Source organism: Macrotis lagotis, chromosome 5, assembly GCF_037893015.1.
Source record: "Macrotis lagotis isolate mMagLag1 chromosome 5, bilby.v1.9.chrom.fasta, whole genome shotgun sequence".
NCBI classification, from domain to species: Eukaryota; Metazoa; Chordata; class Mammalia; order Peramelemorphia; family Peramelidae; genus Macrotis; species Macrotis lagotis.
The window spans coordinates 61,728,247-61,743,578 of NC_133662.1; positions in this window are offsets into that span (position 1 = coordinate 61,728,247).

Below are 15,332 nucleotides of genomic sequence, written 5' to 3' on the forward strand. Positions count from 1 at the left end.
CTATAATATCCTGGGAGGTTTTTTTGGGAGGGGGAGCTCTTTCAGGAGGAGATTGGTGGATTACTTCAACTTCTATTTTATTCTCTACTTCTAGGATGTCAGGGCAATTTTCTTGTAAAAAATCTTTAAAAATGAAGTCAAGGCTCTTTTCCCAGTCATGCATTTCAGTAGCCCCAAATTTTTAAATTGCCTTTCTGGATCTGTTTTCTAGGTCAGTTGTTTTGTCAATGAGATATTTCAGATTTTCTTCTAGTTTTCATTCTCTTGCGTTTGTTTTATTGTTTCTTGATTCCTCAAAAGCCATCAGCTTCCTTTAGTTCCAGTCTACAGTTGAAGGAGTTTTTTAATTCAGAGAACTTTCTTATCTCCTTTTCTTCCTAGTTAATTCTGCTTTTTAAGGCATTCTTTTTCTTCTCCAGTTTAAGTCAAATGGAAAAAGCAGCCCAAAAAGAAATGCTGTTTCCATTTGACCTAAAGTGGTTTTTTAACATGCTATTTTCTTCAATAATTTTTTGTATCTTCTTGACCAAGTTACATGATTTTCCTGCATTGTTCTGATTTCTCTACTCAATTTTTCCTCTACCTCACTTACTTGATTTTCAAAATTATTTTGAGCTCTTCCATAGCCTGAGACCAATTTTTACTTTTCTTTGAAGCCTTGAATACAGAAGCTTGTATATTGTCATCATCTGAGTATGTGTTTCGATCCTCCATGGGACCAAAGTAATTAGTCATGATCAGGTACTTTTATTTTGGTTTGCTTATTTTCCCAGCCTGTGCCCTGGTTTTGAGGTGTTTCCCAAGCTTTTGCATGTTATTAGGACACCCCCACAAGGATCTCAATTCCTTCACTGTCTTATGAAAGGCTCTGACTACTCTCCTGCCTGTGCTCTGGTCTGTGGGTAGTCACAAGCACTACCCTCTGACCTGAAGCTATGAGGAGGGTCCCTGTTCTACAGCTTCTACAGCAATAGGGTGCCCCAGACTGCAAACAGGGTCTAAATGTAGACTCTAAAGAGTCCTATCCCAGGGATAGTTGACAGAACTCAACAGTTTTCCCCTCTCCCCTTATCTTCTGTCGGTTGACTACTTTGGGACCAGCTATTGGATGACTTCTTGCTGAGTGACTCCCCAGGCCTGTTTTTGTTTTCTGGGGAAGGGCTACACTGAGGGCCCGGCTGCAGTGTGAGCCATGCTGGCCTCGCACTGCACTCACTCTTGGCAGTTTTCCCACTGATCTTCCAAGTTGTGCTTGTTGATCCCTGTGTGGGTAGATCTGGATACTTCTTTCACTGCCTTAAGCCCAGGTGCCCCCTAGGGACCCAAGCACCCCACTGGCTGTTTCTGGAAGGCCAGAACTCATTCTGCTGGTGGGTGTAATCCTAGCTACACTGTTACCCCTTCCAATCCTAGTGGAACAGAGCCTTTCCACAGATTTTCCAAGTTACTTTGGGCTGGAGAATTGCCTCATTGTGTCTTTGTGTGGGTTTGCCTTTCCAATAATTAGTTAGAGTAATAATTTTAAGTCCTTTGGAGTTTCTTGAATTGAGTCTACAGGAAATCCTGCCTTCATGCCACCAACTAGGTTAGGGAGAATTACAAAGCTATGGTTGGAGTACTATAGGGAAGGAGAGAGAGAGTGAGTGTACTTAGAGGGATTGAACATGAAAACATCATATTTGCTTGATACTTTGCCTACAATAGGAGGGAATGGGCTTTAGGGAGTTGGCATAAATGGCTAATGAAATGGTTTGGTTTCACATGAAAAAAAGAATGTATTTCCTCAAGCTAGAGTAATAAGTACATGCTGGATGACCAATAAAAGGGGATGTTATAGAGAGAATTTATGTTTAATATCCGGAATTGACTACACGGAATTCTGACTATACTTCTATGATTTAAGCAGTGATTGATTCACCTCATTATCATTAAAAATTAAAATATCTAACTAATTTGCCCACATATAGCTTCAGGGGTAGCTATTATAATACTAGAATAATTTCTATACTTCTTTTACCGTACCATTGTGCCCCACTGAGCACATGAATCTCTGTATCTGATCTGGTATTACACTTAAAGAGGCAAATGCCTAAAAGGAAGTAGAATTTTAAGTCCAGGTACAGCTCTTCATCTCCTTGTCTGTATCTCTCATCACTTTAAACTTTATAGTCATTATATTGACTTGGCAGAATATCTGACCAAATGTCTACAATGAGAGACATCTATTATAGTTTCCCCCTCCTGTCTCTTTCTTTCTAATAAGTGCTCTTAGATGGTAAGCTTTTAGCTAATAAAGTGTTGGGGGAGAAGGGACTCGGTTGCCATTTAAAATGAGAGATACAACTGTATTGCCAATCATGGTTTATTGTTTTGGCTCCTGATTATTGTCATGAATCTAATTATGCCAGAACTTCAACTGGCCTGATTACCTATGCCTGACTTCTATATTATGCAAGGTCATTAATTTTGAAAATCTACTGGGTTCCATACTGAAAATCATTCAAACCCTCAAGGTGTTGATCATCAAAATTCACATATACAAGAACAGACTTGCACTCACACAGGAAAATGCAAAAAAATGTTCTCCTCTTTCCAGTAACCTTAAGGGAGGTGGTGTGAAAAACCTGAAAAAAAATTCATTTATTGTGGCAAGGTAGAAAGAACATTGAACTTGAGGATATGAATGACTTGGATTTAAATCTTGCCCCCAACACTTACTAGTTGTGTGATTATGAGCAAATCACTTAAGTTCTTTGAAACTCATTTTCCATATCATTAAAATAACTTGGGGAAATTACAAACATTAAATGAGATTATGTGTATAAAGTAAATTGCAAAGATTCAAGTACTATAAAAACATCTGCTATCATAACTGTTAAAAAATCCACAAATCTAGTCATATACTATAAACTTTATTAAAAGAATATATCATGATAAGTGATATTTTTAAAGGACTGAAGCTCTGAGAGATGAGCTGCGATCTTCATCCATGAAAGGAATAAGATCACAGTTCAATTGCAGTATTAGAATACTAGAATATGATAGTACATCATTTAATACATTATACTCACTGAATATTAACTGATATGGCTTAAATAAAATAAATAATAAACCACGTGAAATAAGCCTTAAGGTCTACAAAGCAATTTAGAGCTGCTATCTCACTTGAATTATAACCCACATTTTATAGATGAAGAGATTATGGCTTTTAGAGGTTAATTAACTTATTCATAGTCATGCCAGTTTCAGGGGCAGAATTCCTGTCCAGGTTCTTCATGCCATTAGAATCCAGTTTCTTTCCCATGAAGTGATACCTCTCTCTAAAACTGACATTGATATAGCTGTTATATCTAATTATAAAATCCCCTCTTCTTCCTCCCCAACAAACATTTGCAGTCTTTTAGAATCATGTTCCTACTTTTTGGGGGGTAAAATATCTATTATTAATGACTGCATTTAATTTAATACAATTGATAGAAAAAAGACAAAAATTATCTCTTCATTTTAAGTGTTGCTATAGACTATTCTACTGTTTATATACAAACATGTGGTGTGTACACAGTTCTTTCACTCTTTATCATTCAGTATAAATATTTCATAATTTTGCATTGTGGTGTTTTTAACTTCTTTTAGTGTGTGTTTTTGAGTTTTCATGTAAAAATAACCCTCAGTTTCTTAAGTCTTTCATTTTTGCTTTTATATTTTGAAAATTACTCAATGACAGATATATAAATCTATTCTTGATTTTATTGAGGGGTAAATAACACTTGGAAGTGATCCATATCTTAAGTAGAAAAATCACTCTGTTCTCTTCACTCTGGAAACATCAACATTTCCTTCAGGAGGTACTTTATTCTCATATAGAGCTGTATCCATATGATTTCATCTTTTAGAAGATAGATAATGAGAATATCTAAAAAAGTGAAAACATTTCCAATTATTACTTTTTCCAACCTGGAACATTTTCAGTAAAGGTTCTTGAATTTGGACTTTAATTCCTTGCCTCACTGAATTATCTTTCCATAGCAACAGTTTTCCCAGGGATAATCTTTGGCCCAAGAATCACCTTGAAAATTAAGCATTCTGCAAATATTTTCCTATTTGATCTATGCAATATAACAAAGCACTCATGTTATTTAACTAACTAGACTTGAAGATTGAAAGAAGAATTTTACACATCTGTATCTTTTGGGCAAGCTGTTAGCACACAGAATGAATGGGAGGGTCAAGTGCATGAACTGGGTGACTTTACCAGTTTCTAAAGGCACCTACATTCTTTAGTTCCATGATGATGTCCTAACTATATCTCTAAGGTCCTGGTGTTGACAGCACTTTTCTTAAACCTATCCAATAGAGTTCTAATTAAATAATCTCAGGCTTTCAGTAATATTCTCTGCAAATTCAAAGCAGTACACACCTAGGACTGTTTTCATTCAAAACTTCATAAGATTTTATTTGGAGAGAGTTCATATCTTGTTCTGTATTATAGTATATTTCATGTGACATGTTATTTTACTTTGTCTTAATTTATTTTTGGCTATAGTTCAACATAGAAGCAATACTTGGAGAACTGATGACCTAAAATGAATGTCTTATTTAACTTTTCCTATTCCTAGTAGAATGCCATAGAATTTTGTCATCTTAATTTTAAAAGAAACCTAAGACGATATTTAGTCTGGATATCTAAATATTCACCTGAATAGACAGCTTTCTAAAATATTCCTCACAAGTGTCCATTTAGCCTTTGTTTGAAGATCTCCATGAAAGGGGGATCTCTGGAATGAGAAAATTCAACTACAGAATAATTCTGTTAGGAAGTTATTCCTACCCAGTTCCTCCCTACCTCACAGCTCTTCAAGGATAAATCTACATCATAAATGCTATTCAATAGTTTTTAACTTTTCTCCATTCCTTGATGAGTTTCCCAACCATGATTAGATGGGTATACATTTTTATTGAATCTAGCAGTCAAAACTTGTGAAAGGAAGCATGTTCTACTTTAGTGGGAATATTTAGTATGCCTTGAAATGCTCAAATGGAAGGAGGAATTATTTCAGAACCAGAGGTAGATGTTGAAGGTCTGATCAAAGAGAAAAAAGAGTAGGAATAATCAAAGTTGAGCCACAAAGAACCTAGAACCCAGTGAGAACAGTGAAAGGACAAAGAAAAAATCTGACTGAGCTGTGACAAAAAAGTAACATGCTGAGGGCAATCAATTAGCCTTACAATCATCACAAAGCAGAAGACTTGAGTTGATTGTCAAATTTATTGGCATAGAATTGGGCAAAATAATTTAGAATTATTACTTTAATTTCTTCCTCATTGGTGGTGAGTTCACCTTTTTAATTTATGATACTAGCAATTTGATTTTCTTCTTTCTTTTTTTTGATCAATTTGACCAGAGGTTTATCAATTTTCTTGGTTTTTTTTTCATAATACCAACTTTTGCCTTTATTTATTAATTCAATATTTTTTGCTTTCGATTTTATTAATTTCTCCTTTAATTTTTAGAATCTCTAATTTAGTATTTAATTGGGGATTTTTGATTTGTTCTTTCTCTAATTTTTTAGTTGCATGTTTGGTTCATTGATTTCCTCTTTCTCCAATTTGTTCATGTAAGCATATAGAGCTATAATATATCCCCTGAGAGTTGCTTTGAATGAAACCCATAGGTTTTGGTATGTTGTTTCATTACTATCATTATCTAGGATAAAATGGTTAATTCTTTCTATAATTTTTTTTTTGGTCCACTCATTTTTTCAAAATGAGGTTATTCAGTTTCCAATTTGTTCTGGGTCTATATCTCCTTGGCCCAGTATTGCATATGACTTTTATTGCATTATGATCTGAGAAAGATGTATTCACTATTTCTGCCTTTCTGCAGTTGATCATTAGGTTTTTATGTCCTAGTACATGGTCAATTTTTGTATAAGTTCCATGTACTGAAGAGAAAAAGGTATATTCCTTTCTATCCCCATTCAGTTTCCTCCATAAGTCTACCATTTCTAAATTTTCTAATAGTCTATTTACCTCCTTAACTTCTTTCTTGTTTATTTTATGATTTGATTTCTCTACATCTGATAGCAGGAGGTTGAGGTCTCCCACTAGTAGAGTTTTGCTATCTATGTCTTCCTGTATTTCTTTCAGCTTCTCCTCTAAGAATTTGGGTGCTGTCCCACTGGGTGCATATATATTCAATATTGAAATGACTTTATTGTCTATGGTACCTTTAAGGAGGATAAAGTTTCCTTCTTTATCTCTTTTAACACTATCTATTTTTGCTACTGCTTTGTCTGAGATAAGGATTGCTACCCCTGCTTTTTCTGCTTCAGCTGAAGCAAAATATATTTCGCTCCAACCTTTTACCTTTACTCTATATGTATCTCTCTGCTTCAAATGAGTTTCTTGTAAGCAACATATTGTAAGATTCTGGTTTTTAATCCACCCTGCTATTCGCTTATGTTTTAAGGGAGAGTTCATCCCATTCACATTCAAGGTTATGATTGCTAATTCTTTATTGCACTCCCTGCTATCTTCCCTTCCCTGTGTATTTTCCCCCTTCTTCCCCCTTTCTCCATATTCTCCAGTATTTTGTTTCTGAATACCACCCCCTTCAGTGTGTTTGCCCTCCTATATCACACCATCCCCTTTCTTTCCCCTTTCCCTTTTTCCCTTTTCCCTTCCCTTCCTTTTGTTATTTCCCCCTTTCCCCCCACTCACCTTCCCTTTCTCCATCCCCCCTCCCCTTTTCCCCTTTTAATACTTGAAAGGCTAGATGTTTTATAAGTTAACTGAGTATGTGTAAGTTGACTTTAAGCCAAATTTGATGAGAAGAAGATTCAGGTGTTTCTCATCTGCTCCCTTCTTCCCTTCTATTACCATAGGTTTTTTTGTACCTCTTAGTGTAATGAGATTTACCCCATTCACTCCCCTCCCTCCTCCCATCTCTTTCCTGTCCCCCTTTTTAAGGAGGTAGTGTTTTTTAGATCATTCTATTTAAGTCATAGAAAATATTGAGTGTCTGTCCCTTATAATTCAGTATATTCTATTCAATAGAGTCAAAATTCCTGAGAGTTATTAGGGTCTTTCTCCCAAGTGGGGTTAAAATCAGTTACATCTCTTTAGATAGCAGTCTCATGGATAGGTCATGAATGTCTATGATTTCTGGCTAGGTGTATTTTCTCTGTTAGAGTTACAATTCTCAAGACTTATGAGAATCTTTTTCCCCATGCTGGGATATAGCCAGTTTCAACTTACTGGATAGCATTTTTTTTCCTTTTACCGCCCACCCCTTTTTTTACCTTTTCATGTGTCTCTTGAACCTCCTGTTTGATGTCCAAATTTTCTGTTTAGCTCTGATCTTTTTGTCAGAAATTTTTGGAATTCTTCCATTTCATTAAATGTCTATCTTGTTCCCTGGAAGAGAAGGCTCGGCTTTACAGGAAAGTAGATTCTTGGCTGTATTCCAAGCTCCTCTGCTCTTCAAGATATCTCATTCCAGGCCCTTCGATTCCTTAATGTTGATGCAGCCAGGTCCTGCATGATCCTTAATGTGACTCCTTGATATTTAAATTGTTTCTTTCTGGCTGCTTGTAGGATTTTCTCTTTTATCTGATAGTTCTGGAATTTGGCCACAACATTCCTTGGTGTTTTCATTTTAGGATCTTTTTCTGATGGGGATCAATGTACTCTTTCAATAACTACTTTGCCCTCCGATTCCATGATATCAGGGCTGTTTTCCATCACTAGATCCTGTAATATTAAGTCCAGGCCTTTTTTCTCTTTGATGTTTTCAGGAAGTCCTGTAATTTTCAGGTTTCCCCTCCTCGATCTATTCTCAAGGTCAGTGGTTTTGTTAATGAGGTATTTTACATTTGCTTCTATTTTTTCTATTTTTTGATTTTGTTTAATTGACTCTTGCTGTCTCATGGAGTCATTAATTTCTGTAGACTCCATTTTTTTGGGGGGATGGGAAGCGTTTTCTTCATTAACCTTTTGCAACTCGTTTTCCAATTGGTCAATTCTACTTTTGAAAGAGCTTTCCATTTGACCAATTGAGGTTTTGAGAGAATTAATTTCTTTTTGCATTTGCCTATTTGAAGATCTGAGAGATTTATTCTCATTTTGTATTTGTCCAATTGTACTTTCTAAGGTTTCGTTTTCTTGTTGCAAGGTATTAATTGTCTCTCCCAAATTTTTAAGCTCCTTCCTTATTTCTTCAAGGAAGTCTTTCTGTGCTGAAGACCAGATTGTATTCTCCTCAGAGGTTCCAGGTCTCTCTGAGTTAGGATCTTCCACTTCCAGGAATTTTTTCTATGGATCCACCTTTCCGCTGACCCTTCTTCATTTTGTTAAGTCCTCGTTTGGGGGTGGGGCTGGTTCACAGGGGCTTGGGATCACTAAAGGCTTTACTCACTGAGTGTAGTTCCTCTGGCTGGCCAGTAGGAGGAGGTGTTGGTTGCTTTCTCTGGAGTGTCTGTGACCTTGGTTGAGGCCCTCTCCCTTTCCTTTGAAGGGAGGAGTTGGAGTTAATGAATGTTTTGCCTTCAATCATGGGCTTTACCCTGGCCTAAGGTTATTCCTCAGCTGGGCTGGTTCTTCTGCTAACACACCTGGGCCCACCCAAATTTGGCCAAAACTGCTGCTGGAGAAAAATCCCAAGCTAGATGTTCTTTCTCCTGTCTTTTCTTTCTGGGTTTTGTGGGTCGCATTTCTTTTAAGAAGTTTATTTCATGTGCTAGATGGGGAAGAGATCAGGAGACTCTAGAACTATGCCTGTCTTCTCTCCGCCATCTTGGCCAAGACTTGAATTGATGGCACCAGTTGTATCCACTTCCTCAATGACTGAAGAAAATGCAAAAAAAATCTGAATTTCCCCATAATTTCCTTTCCAGTTCTTGCCAGCAACCTACATTATCTAGTTTTTTTTTTTTTTTCTGACAATCTAAACTTTGCCTTAGCTTCAAGGAGATCAAAAGAGATGGTCATAAATATAACTGAAGACATAGAATCAAACCTCTGCCTAAACATTGGCTAGGGACTTCTTGTATGACTTATTTTTCATCTAAGAGAAAACTTCTTAAAGCAACAGAGGAGGGAACCATATGGTCTGGAAGGGCCTTCCTGCTTCAGCACTTAAGGCAAAATAATTATTGTAAAGGTTTTACACAGATGAACTCTAATTACATTTTCATTTGAAGGACCTTCAAATACTTGATGATAACTTCTTCTGAATCGGGATCACTTTACTTTCATTCTTGCACCTCTATCACTTAACACAGTATGGCAGTAGAAAACAATAAATACTTGTTCATTGTAAGCATAATTATTCTTTTCTCTGGCATAAATATCCTCAGTTCTTTCAACCAGTGCTCATATGGAATGATCAGTGTCCTTTTTCACCTTCCTTGGTGACCTCTTTTAGAGGACTTCTGATTTGTCAGTGAGTAGCATTCTTACCCCAATAAGAATTCATATAAAAGCTTTCATGTTGTCATTTAATTCATAGTAACTTTTGAGCTCTACATACAGCTTTACTTGAACTAGGAAAATAACTCTTTTACAGTTTACCTTAGGCATTGTCCACCTCAGTTTCTCAACTATAAAATGGAGTGAATAAAAGCCTCTATTCCAAGGGATGTTGAGAGAATAAAATGAGATAGATACTTGTAAAATGCTTAGTATAATGCCTAGCACTGAGTAGTAGTTGAATTAATGTCATTCCCTTCCCTCTATGAAAATACTAAACTAAGAATTTGCTTTCTCATCAACAAAAAAGAAGTAAACATGGTAAATAACACAAGTTTTTGCATTACACATAGCACCACTCCTTTTTAAGGTTATTTAATCATTGAAATATATCTGTTTTACTTCGTAACCAATAATTTATATATGTCAATTTATCCATGTCATTTATGTATTTTCCCCAGAGATCTGCTGATCTATAGAATTTAGCCTGGAAATAGTTTTGTTGGTGAGTTTTTAAAATTCATTTTTGAGAAGATTTTATCATATATTAAAACTTTTGACAAGAAAAATTGAATTCTCATTTCTAAAATGACAACTTTCAATATCCTTCCATTCAAAGGTAAAATGATAGAATTATTGAATTTTAGGATTTTAAGGGGATCTCAACTTCCCATTAAAAGAAGCAATGTCTTCTCTATAATCAGCATAGATCATTTAGAAAGTTAAGTAATTGCAAAATATTTACAAATCATTCCGTTAGTTTTAAAATAATTGTTTTAATACTGAGCCTTTGTTTAATTCTAAAGATAACTTATCACTTTTCTGCATTTGATAGTTTTTTTTTCTTTGAATAAACAAACCAATGTACTAGTGGTTATTTAAAAACACTATTTGTGGGGGCAGCTAGGTGGCACAGTGCTAGAGCACCGGCCTGGAAGTCAGGAGTACCTAAGTTCAAATCTGACCTCAGTTAGCCTTACCTAGCTGTGTGACCTTGAGCAAGCCACTTGACCCCATTGCTTTGCAAAATAACTAAAAGCAAATAAATAAAAAAAAATAAAAAAATAAAAAATACTATAAAGCATGAAACAAATAAAATCTAGTATGTTTATAAAAAAATCCCACTATTTACCAAGCTTTGTATTGGTTCCTTTCCATACAAAGATAAAATGAAAAAAGATCCTAAGATAGCCCTTGTCTATTGAAGGATTCAAAAAAGTAAGGGTTCCTTGTTTTGCTTTTGTTTAGGTTAGTTTTGTTTTTCTTCCTCTGGATGGGGATTATAGTGTCCATAGCTGGTCTAATATAGTTGTCCTAGTTCTATGAACTGCTGAGAAGAGCTGCTTCCATCAAAGTTGATCATCTCACAATATTGCTGTAACTGTATATCTTGTTCTCTTAGTCCTGCTCCCTTCACTCAGTATCAGATCCTGTAACTCATTCCTTGCTTCTCTAGAATCACACCATTTAAAGTTTCTTATAGAACAATAATATTCCATAGTATTCAAGTACCATACCCTGTTTAACCATTCTCCAATTGATGGGTATTCCCTCAATTTCCAATTTTTTGTGACTACAAAAATAGCCGCTATGAATATTTTGAAACAACTTTTCATAACTTCTCCAACATTGATTATTTCCCCTTTTTCTCATCTTGGCCAATCTAATGGGTATGAGGTGATACCTCATGGTTGTTTTAATTTCCATTTCTCTAATCAATAATGATATGGAGTATTTTTTCATATGCTTATATATAGCTTTAATTTCTTCATTTGAAAACTGGATGTTCATGTCCTTTGACTATTTATCAATTGAGGAATGTCTTGTAACCTTATAAATTTGATGCAATTCTCTATATATTTTAGAAATGAGACCTTTATCAGAACTCCTAGTCGCAAGGATTGTTTCCTAGTTTTCTGCTTTCCTTCTAATTTTGGCAGCATTAATTTTATTAGTGTCAAACCTTTTTAATTTAATGTAGTCAAAACCATTAATTATTTCTGTTTCTAATGAATACTCTAATTCTTGTTTGGTCATAAATTCATCCCATTTCCATAGATTTGATAGAGTATTTCTTCGTCTATTAATTTATCTATGTTGCCATCCTTTATGTCTAAATACTGTATCCATTTTGACTCCATTTTTGGTTTAGGGTGTGAGATCTGGGTCTATATCTATTTTTTTGCCATACTATTTTGTAATTATTCAAACAATTTTCCAGGAACTGATGTCTTTTGGTTTGTCAAACAGAAGATTGCTGCAGTCATTTACTACTGTTTCATTTGAATTTATCCTAATCCACTGATCCATTACTCTATTTCTTAACCAGTACCAGGAAATTTTGATAATTGTCACATTACAGTATAGATTTAGATCTGGTTAGAGCTAGGCCACCTTCCTTTACATTTTTTAATTGCTTCCCTTAATATTCTAGACCTTTTCTTTTTCTTCCTCCAGATGAATTTTGTTACTATTTTTTCTAGCTCAGTAAAATAATTATTTGGTATACTTTGATTGATGTGACACTGAATAATTTATTTAATTTGGGTCATTGTCATTTTTATTATATTAGCTCAGCCTGACCATGAGCAATGGATGTTTTTCCAATTGTTTTGATTTGACTTTATATGGTTGAGAAGTACTTTATAATTGTGTTCATATAGTTTCTGGGTTTGTCTTGGGGGGTAGATTCTCAAGTATTTAATGTTGTCTATAGTTACTTTACATATAACTTCTCTTTCTATCTCTTGTTCTTTGGCTTTATTGTTCATATATAGAAATGCTGATGACTTATGCAGGTTTCTTTTATGTCCTTTTAATTTAATGAATTTGTTAATAGTTTCAAGGTTTTTTTGGATGTTTTCCATGGGTTCTCTAAGTATACCATCATATCATCTGAAAAGAGTGAAAGCTTTGCTTCCTCATCACCAATTCCAATTCCTTCAATTACTTTTTCTTCTCTTATTACTATAGCTAGCATTTTTAATACTATATTGAAAAGTAAAGGTGATAACAGGCATCCATGTTTAAACATCCCTGATTTTGGATAGATACTATTTATTATTTTAAGAAAAAAACTATTTATTCCTAAATTTTCTAGTATTTTTAATAGGAATGGATGTTGTATTTTATTTTCAGAATTTCTAAGTTAGTATTTAATTAGGGATCTTTAATTTGTTATTTTACTAGCTTTTTTTTAGTTGCATACCCAATTCATTGATCTCTTCTTTCTCTATTTTATTTTATATAGGAATTTGGAGATATAAAGTTTCCCCTTCAAAATTGCCTTGGCTACAACTCATAAATTTTGTCCCCTTAGTCTCATTAGTATCATTTTTTTGGATATAGTTATTATTTCTATTATTTCCTGTTTTATCCACCCATTGTTCAGGATGATGTTATTTAATTTCCAATTAGTTTTTGGTTTATCTTTCCATGGCCCTTTATTATATGTAATTTTTATTGCATCACAGACTATTTCTGCCATTCTACATCTGTTTATAAAGTTTTTATGACCCAGTGCATGGTTAATTTTGGTATAGGTGCCATGTACTGCTAAGAAAAAGGTGTATTCTTCTCTGTCCCCATTAAATTTTCTCTAGAGAGCTATCACATCTAAGTTTTCTAATATTTCATTCACCTCCTTAACTTCCTTCTTATTTATTTTGTGGTTAGATTTTTTCTAGTTCTTAAAGAGGGAGATTGAGGTCCCCCTTATTAAAGTTTTGCTGTCTGTGTCTCCTTATTTAGTGATGATATAGCTTCTTTACCAATGGTACCTTTTAAAAAGATGTAGTTTCATTCCTTTAGCTGAGGTATAATTCATTTTGCACCATCTTTTACCTTTACTCTGTGTGCATCTCTCTGCTTCAAATGTGTTCCTTGTAAACAACATATTGTAGGATTCTGGTTTTTAATCCATACTGTTATCTACTTCCATTTTATGGGACAGTTCATCCCATTTACATTTATAGTTAAGATTAGTAATTCTGTATTTCCCTTGATGCCATCTTTCTCCATTTATATTTTTGTTTCCTTTTGGCTTATTCCTCTTCATCAGAATTTTATTACCTTTCCCCTTTGACTTGTCTTTTAAAAATTTAACTTTCAATTTTTCTCAACTTTACCTTTACCTTCCCTTTCATCAGTCCCTTCTTTCCTTATCTTTTCCCTTTCCCTTCCCCCCTCCTTCCCTGTTGATTAGAATAAATTCTTAAGCCCAAGTGGGAATGTATCTTATTCCCTCTCTTGGCCAAGTCTATTGAATAGAATTTACTCAGAGTTCACACCCTCCCTTCTTTCCCTCTAAAGTTATGAATCTTTTTTTATCTCTTCACCAGGTGTCATTTATTGCTCTAGTATCTTTAATCAGGTATTATCAAATACAGTTTGATTATTTGATTGCTTGATAAGCTCATATTGTAATCAAAGTATCATCACAGTTTACTTCTTTAATTGCTTGATAAGCAGTATTATCTCAAATTACATAAAATTATAGTTATAGTAATTTTTTACCTTACCTTCTTTTCAAGTACACTCCAAGGATACACAAACCTGCTCATGAGCCAAAGTATTATTTAAAGCCAAATCATTTCTTGAACCATTTGTGTCCCTACCCCAGGCCTATTTTCTCTCACACTTTACCACAAACCAGGGTACTTTACTCCTTGCCAAGTGAAGCATGGATTAATTCAAACCCTGATCTTATTAACTGCAAGAATCTTAATCTGGCCTCAGACACTTAAGAATTACCTAGCCCTGTGGCCTTGGGCAAGCTACTTAACCCAGTTGCCTTGCAAAAACTAAAACAAACAAACAATAAAAGAAACTTAAAGAACTTTAAGTACCTGGAGGCTCTGGAGGTCTCACCTGAGAATTTTACCAATGCTTGCATGTTACAGGACCTGGCAGTTTATGATGCCCTCTTTAGACAGAGTGCTAAGCACAGTAGAATTAAAGTGGGTCAAAGAATAATGAGACACTTATGTTTAAAGATAACACCTCTATTTTTTAACATGGCTTTTTGTCTCAAACATTGTGAAGTTTTCTTGGACATCTTCCATAGAGACACAAGACCCAACCATACCCATTTCCTTTAAGTCTATCTCTTCAATTTTTATATGACCCTTTAATCATCCCGAGAAATAAAGTTCTAGATAATTAGAAGTTATATCTTCCCTTTAGGGTTGTGTACAATTTGATGGTCTTGACCAATATTTATTTTGTTTTGTTGCTTTTTCCTTCCCCTTTCCATTTCCCTTTTTTAATGCAACTTTTGAGTCCTGTATTTGTTGATTGAATTCTCTGTTCAGTTCTGGTCTTTGTGTCAGGAAATTCTGGAAGTCCTCTATTTTGTTGAACATTCATCTTTTTCCCCTGACAGTGTGTGCTGAATTTAGTAGGATAGTACATTATGGATTGTAATCCCAGTTCTTTTGCTCTCTGATATATGCTGTTCTAGGTCTTCTGATCCTATAATGTTGAGGCTGTGTGAGTCTGATTGTGTTTTCTTTGTACTTGAATTATTTTCTTTTACCTGCTTGCAATTATCTCTCCTTTATTTGAGAGTTCTGGAATTTGGCTATAACAGCGCTTGAAGTTTTTATCCTGGAGGTGTTCTGTTGATTATTTCAGTGCTTATATTGTTTTCTTGTTCTAGCGGATTTGGACAGTTTTCCTTTAAAATTTTCCTGCATTGATGTTTTTCAGGTTCTTTTTATCTAGACTTTCTGGTAGTCAGATAATTTATAGATTGTCTCTTCTGAATCTATTTTCTAGGTCATTACTTTTCCCTAAAAGGTATTTTTAATTTTCTTCAATTTTTTTCAGTCTTTTTATTTTGTTTAATGGAATCTTGTAGTATC